Genomic DNA, 9,811 nt, shown 5'->3' with positions numbered 1-9,811 from the left:
TTGTTATGGAATTTACATGTATAAGAGATTGTGCCTGAAAGAATTCCATAAAAATTCTTTATTAATGTTTCTCCTCATTACCCTGCATGTTATAGCTTGGATATAATATGTATATAATGTTTTGACATAGTGATATGATAGGAATAAAATGATTTAGTGAACATCTGTGAGATAGGCATCGACACAAGTGTGTGACTATTGCAAGCCTGAACACATTTCCTCCCCTCCATCCTCCACCCTTTAGGTTGTTATATTTCCTTTGCTACAACATTTTTGCAGTAACACCAACACAGATCCATCTTAAGTAAAAATCTAACATGAGCCGAGAGGGATCAAATTTCTTCACATGCAAATTTTTTTAGAGTGCAAAATACAATGTGTTATTTTTTGTTGTTTAAATTGTATTTTTGAATGCTAAATAGAATATATAGGAACAAAAAAAAAAAAATTAACCATAAAAACTTAATTTTTTTCTATATATAGATATAAATAATTTATATGACGTAAATTAGCTAACATAAATCTTCAAATAGTTTATTTAAATTTCTTGTTAATATATCTTTGAAAAGTATAAGATTTAAATATCACACTTTTTTTTACTTCTAATTACTTTAGAGCATATTCATTTTATTTTTTAATTATAGCCTACATTATTTTTCTATTTAAAACATAATTTTAGTTTTTAATTTTAAAGAAGCATGGACAAACGAATAAACTTACACATCCCCTCATAAACTTACACATCTCGTCATACTGGGCTGTAAAATGAGTCTCTCGGCTCAATCATAAACATGTTCTATTCCTTCAGTATATCTTTACACTTTACACTTTAAAAACAATTGCTGATTTATATAACCTTAACACATTGTTCCATTCTTAAATAACTAACTATAATTTTAAGAACCAACATTAACCGATGTTGTGTAGAAATTCACTAGATGTTTCTTCACATTAGGGAAAACTGTTGACAGAGTATTAAGATCAAATAGGGCATATGTTTGTCTGGAATTTGACCAAACAATCAATGACACTAACCAAGTTAACCACTGCTTGCTTGAGAAAGGAAGGTGAGTGGAACATTAAGCATGCAGTGCAGTCATTGCCTGGCTACTGACACCTCTCATATGAATCTCTTTTTTCTTCAATAATATGATTACATCAACTGCGCGTCATTCCAACCTGTAACAAACATTCAAATGCTACATATTTATATTCAACTGAGGAAATACCAGAAATGCATTTCTAGGTCTATATATACACGGCCGCCTCGTTATGTCTCTCACGAATACATAGTACTAATTCTTCACGAGAAACGTTTGTTTCGTGTGGTGAAAATTAGAAGAGAATAGTTATCATCTGCTGTTGTTGAAAAATAGAACGTTGAGGCCCTGGTTGTAACACCTCCGGGCGATTGTGCGACGGACACCGGGCGCTGGCGGACGACGGGCGCGCAACAAACGGCGGTGCGACGGGTTTGCGACGAGCTATGGTGGAAGTGCGACGTTAAAAGTGACAATACATGTGCAACACTTAATGCGACTAAGTGTTGGAGCAAGCACATTTATACGCAATACAAAATATATGGAAGCCGACGTGTAAATAGAGTTACATGGGCTTGTTAATGGACTTGTGGGGGTCGGCCATGGGGCTGCGCACCCCCCCTTAAAAACACGCATGGATTGGTATAAGTAAAGAGCATGAAGCTCATTTGTAAGCCATCGAATCACACGTTCATCACTTCTACGCATAGGAGTAAGAGGTAAATCTGCGCAAGAGGTATAAGGACTGCGCATACCTCATGCGTGGGTTATATGAGTGCAGATTTGGGTATTCTTATGACGGTTGAAGTGTGGCAAGCGTGCCGGGGTTCGAGATATGTGTGTAGGACTTGGTAGGAAGGTTGAGTGGCTCGGGTGAGCACTTCTTCTTGAGCAAGGGTGCACATAATTGTAAAGCAGGTTGCTTGCATTGTAAAATCGGTTAAGTGTGAGACTTGGTTCAGCCAAGACACACTTGTTGTAAAATCTGATATTCTTGATATAATAAAATTGTTGGGCAGACTGTTCGGGAGTTGCCCCTCCCTTTATACTTGTTTGCAATTGTTGTTCTCGGTTAATTGCATATGGATAATGAATGAGTATGGGCTTCATTAAAGTATAAAGGATAATGCTTTTACTTGGTTGCGAAACACAAACTAAGTATGTTAATGTTGGAGTAGGTGTAGTCCACGAATGTTAGTATTGTTAAAAAGAAAGCGTTCGGTGGTGCCGCACCTCGCTACAAGCGGTTGGAAGACTACCGCAGGTGTAGGGGCGTGACAGTTGGTATCAAAGCTCGGTCAAAGCTGGTGAGAAAAGGTTGCTCGTGGCAGTGATAAGGGTACTTGCAGGTGAAGGAAACCGTTTCACACGAAGTGAAACAAGGGTTGGTTCAGGTTGCAGGATACTCGGTGGATTTGTTGAATGGTCGAGACTAGATCACAAAGGAAGAAGAAGCTGGTCGAGATGGCAGCTGGGTCTTAGGCTGGGTCTAGTCATGATGACAAGGATACTACTATTGGGTTCATTGAAAAGGTGGTGGAAAAGATAGAGAGTATGGAGATTTCTTTGAAAGAAGAACTCGATGAACTCCGAACACAAAACGATGAGCTCAAGACACAGTATGAGTACACTGATCTTAGGTGTGCACAACTTGAACTAAGGGTCAAAGAGGTTGAGGAATCAAGGGATCAAGGTCTTGCAGAGATCGTGAACTTGAAGAAGACTCTTGAAGATACAAAGAATGAGCTTGCGGTTGTGAAGAAGGCCGTGGGGCATAACTCAGGTGGAGGAGTGCCTCATATGAAGGTCAAAGAACCGGAGTCTTATGATGGTACAAGGAAGGCAAAAACTCTTGGCAACTTCTTGTGGGACATGGAGCAGTACTTGGAGCGGTTGAACCTGGTTGATGGTGAAACACAAGTCAAGGTGGCTACTCAATTCCTAACAAAGGATGCTAAGATGTGGTGGCGAAGGAGGGTGGATCAGATTGTCAATGGCAGTGCTGATGACATCACTTCGTGGAGTGACTTGAAGAAGGCTTTGCAGACCCACTTTAGTCCTCAAGACGATACATGGGAAGCAAGGACAAAGATCAAATACATAAAGCAAACCGGAAGCCTACAAGAATATCAGCGAGAGTATTCAAGTGCAGCTTTGGAACTCCCTGACATGGCGGAGAAAGACAAGGTGTTCAACTTCATTATGGGATTGAAGCCTTGGGCACGCAATGAGGTAAGGAGGCAGAAGATTAGAACACTTGAAGAAGCTTTTGTTGCGGTTGATAGGTTGGTGGATCACTTTGATGAGACTTCTGATGACAAGAAGAAGAAGTCTGAAAAGCCAAAAGAGAAGAAGGATGATGGTGCTTCGAAAGCAGATGATGGTTCGAAGACAAAGAAGCCTTTGAAGTGTTGGATATGTGCAGGACCACACATGGTGAAGAATTGTCCCTCTAAACCGAAGGTGGCTGCTGTGGCACAATCCGAGGAAAAGAATGATGATGCTTCTGTGGGGATGATGCAGATACTTGGTGCTTCTGCTACTACAGAAGTAGTCTCTAAGAGAGACCCAGAAAGAAACAAGTTAGAGTATGTTCGAATGAAGGTTGGAGGTACTAGTGTACTCACTATGGTGGATAGTGGGGCTTCTCACAACTTCATGGGAGAAGATACTGCAAGAAGAATTGGGCTGAAGTTTGTACCGGCAAAGGCACAAATGAAGACAGTGAATTCTCCTCCTATGGACATTCTTGGTATAGCTAAGAAGGTGGACACTACACTTGGTGAATGGACCGGAAAGGTGGACTTCACTATAGTGCGGATTGATGACTACGAAGCTGTATTGGGGATGGAGTTTATGAAACAATTCGATGCTATGATTGTACCACATTTGAAGAAGCTCTACATTTATGATGGAAGGGAAGATGTACCCATTGGTGTGCCTACCATTGGTGCAACGAGACCTGATTGTAAAGTAGGAGCAATGCAAATGGAAGATAAGGAGAAGGTGAACAAGCGGTTGTCCACTGTTGAGGCAAAGCTTGCGGAGCAGTCATTGGTCATTAGATCACTCTCAGATAGCATCTTGGATTTGACAAGAAGGCTAGAGTTGGTGGAGGATGATGATGATGAGGTATATGTGAGACCGGAAGTCCAGAAGGAAGACCGGGTTGCTTATCTACAAAGGATGGAGATTGAGGATCCTGATAGGTGGATCGAGTTGATTAGTGAGGGAGAGCCTTCAGGCTCTACTCCCTCTACATCTTCTTAGATGAGTAAGAAGATGGGCTCATTGTTAGCTGCTCATGACAGTGAGCCCTCAAGCATATGGAGCAGGTATGATTGATGATGACATGTTGCAGATGAGATGGATGGAGTTCCATGGACCTGAGCATGGATTGTGGAGATAGATTCTTGATAAGTCAAGGATGTGGCAGATGTTTGAGAAACAACTGATGGTGACATGAGGATGTTCACTCTCATGGATTGAGCGTATGGTTGGATTAGCTACCCAACTAGTTCAGACATGAGGTCCGGAAGTGTACAGAGATGTGTTGGCATTATGCTGGAGTATCATGACAGAGGTTCACATGATGAAATATGGATCAAGAAGATATCTGATGGAGAGCATACTGTGGAGGTGTATGCCTTGACATGATGATCTTGGTGGATGGCTACTAGGATGATATGTTGTCGAGGACGACAACGATTTCAGGTGGAGGAGAATGTAACACCTCCGGGCGATTGTGCGACGGACACCGGGCGCTGGCGAACGACGGGCGCGCGACAAACGGCGGTGCGACGGGTTTGCGATGAGCTACAGTGAAAGTGCGACGTTAAAAGTGACAATACATGTGCAACACTTAATGCGACTAAGTGTGAGCAAGCACATTTATACGCAATACAAAATATATGGAAGCCGACGTGTAAATAGAGTTACATGGGCTTGTTAATGGGCTTGTGGGGGTCGGCCATGGGGCTGCGCACCCCCCTTAAAAACACACGCATGGATTGGTATAAGTAAAGAGCATGAGACTCATTTGTATGCCATTGAATCACACGTTCATCACTTCTACGCATAGGAGTAAGAGGTAAATCTGCGCAAGAGGTATAAGGACTGCGCATACCTCATGTGTGGGTTATATGAGTGCAGATTTGGGTATTCTTATGACGGTTGAAGTGTGGCAAGTGTGCCGGGGTTCGAGATATGTGTGCAGGACTTGGTAGGAAGGTTGAGTGGCTCGGGTGAGCACTTCTTCTTCAGCAAGGGTGCACATAATTGTAAAGCAGGTTGCTTACATTGTAAAATCGGTTAAGTGTGAGACTTGGTTCAGCCAAGACACACTTGTTGTAAAATCTGATATTCTTGATATAATAAAATTGTTGGGCAGACTGTTCGGGAGTTTCCCCTCCCTTTATACTTGTTTGCAATTGTTGTTCTCGGTTAATTGCATATGGATAATGAATGAGTATGGGCTTCATTAAAGTATAAAGGATAATGCTTTTACTTGGTTGTGAAACACAAACTAAGTATGTTAATGTTGGAGTAGGCGTAGTCCACGAATGTTAGTATTGTTAAAAAGAAAGCGTTCGGTGGTGCCGCACCTCGCTATAAGCGGTTGGAAGACTATCGCAGGTGTAGGGGCATGACACTGGTGGTTGGGGTCCTTCCCCTGGACCTCCCGGAGATGGAGGCTTCTTCGGTTGCGTTCAACAATGGTATTAATCAAAACCGCTGCACTTGCTTCAACCTTTTCCTCTGCACTGATTATTCATGCTTTTGATATTTTCATATCTCAACGGATCTAGTTGTATTCGTTATAAGGGTTTTTATGGAGCTATTCACGGCTTTATTTTCATGATACGTATTCATGTGAGTCTATGATATTGCAGTCTATATATGCTGTGCCGCTGCTGCCTGCTGCAAGAGTGTTTCGGATTTTGTTGCCCACCCGTGGGAGACTGGCCGTCGCCGCCGCCCCCATATTGAGATAATTCATTAATGCGATGGCCTGCAGCTTCGAATCCATTTCTTAAACAAGAAAAGTTGCATGGCAGCAAGTCCCTGCCATGAGCGGGCTTGAAGAAAAGAAACACCACCATTCCCATGCCATGCAGGTGACAGCAGCATTGACATTGGTAATTTGAAAATGTTGGCGTAGTCACTCAATCTAGTGCATGTACTCTTGGGATTTCCACAAATGGTTAATAGAAAAGAAATTCTGCTATATCCCACACCTCTGGGACGGGGGGGCCACTCACCCAATAACCCACCAAATCATTCCCACCACTAACTTCCCTTAAGTCTCTTCAAGTCATAAAGTGAAAGGTAGTGTAGCAGTATATGTAGCTGTAGTAGTATCCCCTGCCCCTATGAGGCAGTTGCAGCTTGAACAGAAGGAGCTACAACCCTTCCTGGCCAGAATTCGTTCCCACCAGTGGTCGAGAGAAAACCAGGAAAATGGACTATATATGTTATGGTGGGCACATCTTGGTTGGGGTGAGAGGTCCTCGGGGAGGTGCTGTTTACATTCAGAGAAAACTAATGGAATATCGTGAAGAGAAGTATGGGTTGAAGCTTGACAAAGATGGCTTGCCAATAGAGCATGTCTCAAGAGGAGTCTTGTTCCTTGATCATATTATTTTCCGGCGTGTGATATATCCAACTTTGAGATACACTGGATCGGGTGGTGAGATTGTCAGTAGAAAAGGTGTGGGTACTCTGCTTTCTGTCACTGCCAGCTTGGAATGGTGCATTAGTCAATTCCGAAAACTAAAATTTGTCAAGGGTGACAGCGATCCTGATCCCCAGCCATGTTCTCGCATGTATTTTGCAACTCAAGCACACAACAATTTACAAATGAACAAGTTTCTTGAAACCATGGCAAAATGGTTCAGATATGCAGACAACCGGAAGAAAGTAACTAGATTTTGCTCCTACATTATTCGTGGTTCTCTTGCAAAGCTCTATGCTGCAAAGTACAAGCTCCGTTCTAGAGCCAAGGTTTACAAGGCCGCCTCACGCAATCTAAGTCGCCCATTAAAAGAGAGGGAGGGTGAGTTGCCAGAATACAACGAGCTTTTAAGAATGGGACTAATTGATGCCATTCATGGCATTAATTTTACTCTCTCCTCTTTGGTGCCCACAACCGACTATACGCCCTTTCCAACTAACTGGATGCCAGAACACGAGAGAGTTTTACAGGAATATATAAAAGTGCTCACCCCGAAAACTTTTAAGGAACAGCGGGCCTTACTGAAGCAACAAGGGCTAATTACGCCACAGGATTACATGTAAATGTTGGTGTGGAACTTCAAAATGCATGGAGTATTTACAGATTGCACGCCAACTCCTGAAACACAGTCCAAGCAGCAAAAATACATAGGTCAGTCTACAGAGAATGACCGAAATGATGAAGATGGTTGTATATCTAATAAAAGTTAAAGGTGATTCCGTCTTTAAAAATGCATGCACTACCACCAAGAATTATGTAATGCATTGTAGCTACTCGAAATGATTTTGATTGAACACAGTAGGTTCCAATCTCCTAACCTATGGCTAATGAAAATAGAAGGAAATTATTGGGCTGCCCTTGCTGAAAACAAGCAGAATTGCAGAAATATCAGCACTAAATTCTTTACCTCTGCTTGAGACTCTATTGAGAGATTCTATGTCTTGCTATGGACCTGACTTCTTGAAAGCAAAGGACACTTTTCTTACTTTCACTGAATTTACAATCAACTTCATTCTGTTTTTGAGATGGCACCAAAAGAAAGTACTCATGTTTAACATCAACACCAAACTGCAGTTTTCTGCTACCGCACAATTTTTATATTTATGCTTTCTCTTTTGCCATTTCCTTTGGGACATCTCTTATATAATTTATCTTACTGTATGTTGGACATTGAAGCTCAGTAAGTTGCATGCAAGAAGGGCAACGGGCGAAGAAAGAACAGCGTAGACTGCAATTCCACAGTATATAGGGATATGATTACTAATTGCAAATGGAGGTTACTGTAAACACTGTTCTTATATTCATATGGCAAGTCTTTAAAGCAGTCTTCATTGTTGTCATTTCATCTTTTCTTAATCATGGATGTCGTCACGTGACACAAATATACACCTTGTAGAATCTGCTAACTGCTTCAAGCTAATTTGTTTCCAGTACTCACATTGCTTCATACTGACCCCTTGAAGAGGCAGATAGAAAGCCCTAACATCCATTATAATTAACCCGATACCTCGAAAGACATAATTCCAAAGCTAGCCGTCGTAAACTCAGTAAAAGTATTTAAATTAAAAATAAAAATAAAAAATTGTTATTAATAAATATAAATCAAAGTGCCACATTTAACACAATGATATTAGATATTTTCGACAGATGGTAACCATGCCTGCATACTTTCACATGTACACCACACGGGTTTATGCTCGGACCACTTGTCCACAACGATGATCCAGATGTATGTCTGTTGTTATTTTTCCTGTTAAAGCTGGTAGATGATAGCCTGCCATTTTTCCTGTTAAAGTTGATCGAAGGTGGAGGTCACCACTGGTTAGCTTTCCTGAGAACGTGGAGGTCATCACTGGCTAGCTTTCCTGAGAACCTGAATTGCCCAAAACTCAAAGATCGAAGATTCTCCATGCGAAAATCATAGAGTTTGCAGCTTCCATTCCAAATCTTGGTCTCGATCGAGTTTGCAGCTTCCATTCTAAATCTTGGTCTCGGTCTAAGCGGTATGAGTTCTTTCTGCTCCTTGTTTTATGACCTTTATCTATCCTTTATCTATTAGCTGGTCCTCATCTGTAGAATTGGCCACTTTCCTGTGAGTTTAGCCCGAGGTCGGCGTTAGAATGTACATTTTGACAGCATGTGAATCAACAGTTGATGTGAGATTGCCTTGTAAATTTGATGGAAGGTATGAATGTCGCAATGCTAAAACGAGATAAGGTGTCATAATCACTCCATAATTTTCCTAAATGTGAAAGTGAAATCCGCTAATGGTAACGATTTTGATGAAAATAATGTGATCAGAAATATAATAGAGGAAGAAGAAGCAGCCATACAGCTCACAAATCTCTCGCTTGAACCATGGCTTTGGATGGAAGGCCAATGTCTCCCTAACTGGCAGTTATAGCTGCTTGTGAACCGCCTCTATTCCACAAGATTACAACAACTCTGTTATTGGACATTGGCCCAGCCCAGACCTGCAGTTATTTATATGTTCAAAAAGACATTAAGAGAAAATATGTCAAAATTACAGTATATATTTTAACATTAAAGGCCCAAAAGAGAGAATGCATAAAAAGGATAAGAGAGAATGCATAAAAAGGATAAGAAAGGCAGTACATACAAATATGGAAACTGTGCATACATTTCGACATAATCTTGAGAAAGAATCACATGCCTCAAGATGCCCTTGCTGGCTGACTTTCTTCCCTTGAACTCCTAATGGGTCTGTACAAATCCATAAGAGTAGGAAGATATCAATCAACTCAGAATATATTTTGAAATTCATACTAAAAAATACTTGTTTTAAACGATTTTATAAATCTGACCTTGGTTAACACTAATGACTTCCCTATTGCATTCTACAGTGTGTCTATATATAAAAGAGTAATTTATTGACTCCGTGAATTCTACTATGCATACTCTGTTTTGTTCTGTTATTGTTCCTATTCTGTTTCGTTCTGTTATTGTTCATATTTTGTTTTGTTCTAACGATCAACTGTTTTGAGTTGTTTTCAGTTTTATGCACTACCATTTGCTA

General features: G+C 41.0%; 1 pseudogene; it reads left to right on the top strand.

Moving 5' to 3' along the window:
- The first annotated feature begins 2,594 nt into the window (after positions 1-2,594).
- LOC149203003 (nuclear intron maturase 2, mitochondrial pseudogene) lies at positions 2,595-7,484 on the top strand (annotated as a pseudogene).
- The last annotated feature ends 2,327 nt before the right edge of the window (positions 7,485-9,811 follow it).

This window comes from Pinus tabuliformis, chromosome 2_1 (assembly GCF_031772625.1).
Source record: "Pinus tabuliformis cultivar Carrire ecotype Pingquan chromosome 2_1, CPIR1, whole genome shotgun sequence".
In the NCBI taxonomy this organism is placed as follows: Eukaryota; Viridiplantae; Streptophyta; class Pinopsida; order Pinales; family Pinaceae; genus Pinus; species Pinus tabuliformis.
The sequence above is the reverse complement of the archived record's forward strand: the minus strand, read 5'-3'. Positions and strand labels throughout refer to the sequence as shown.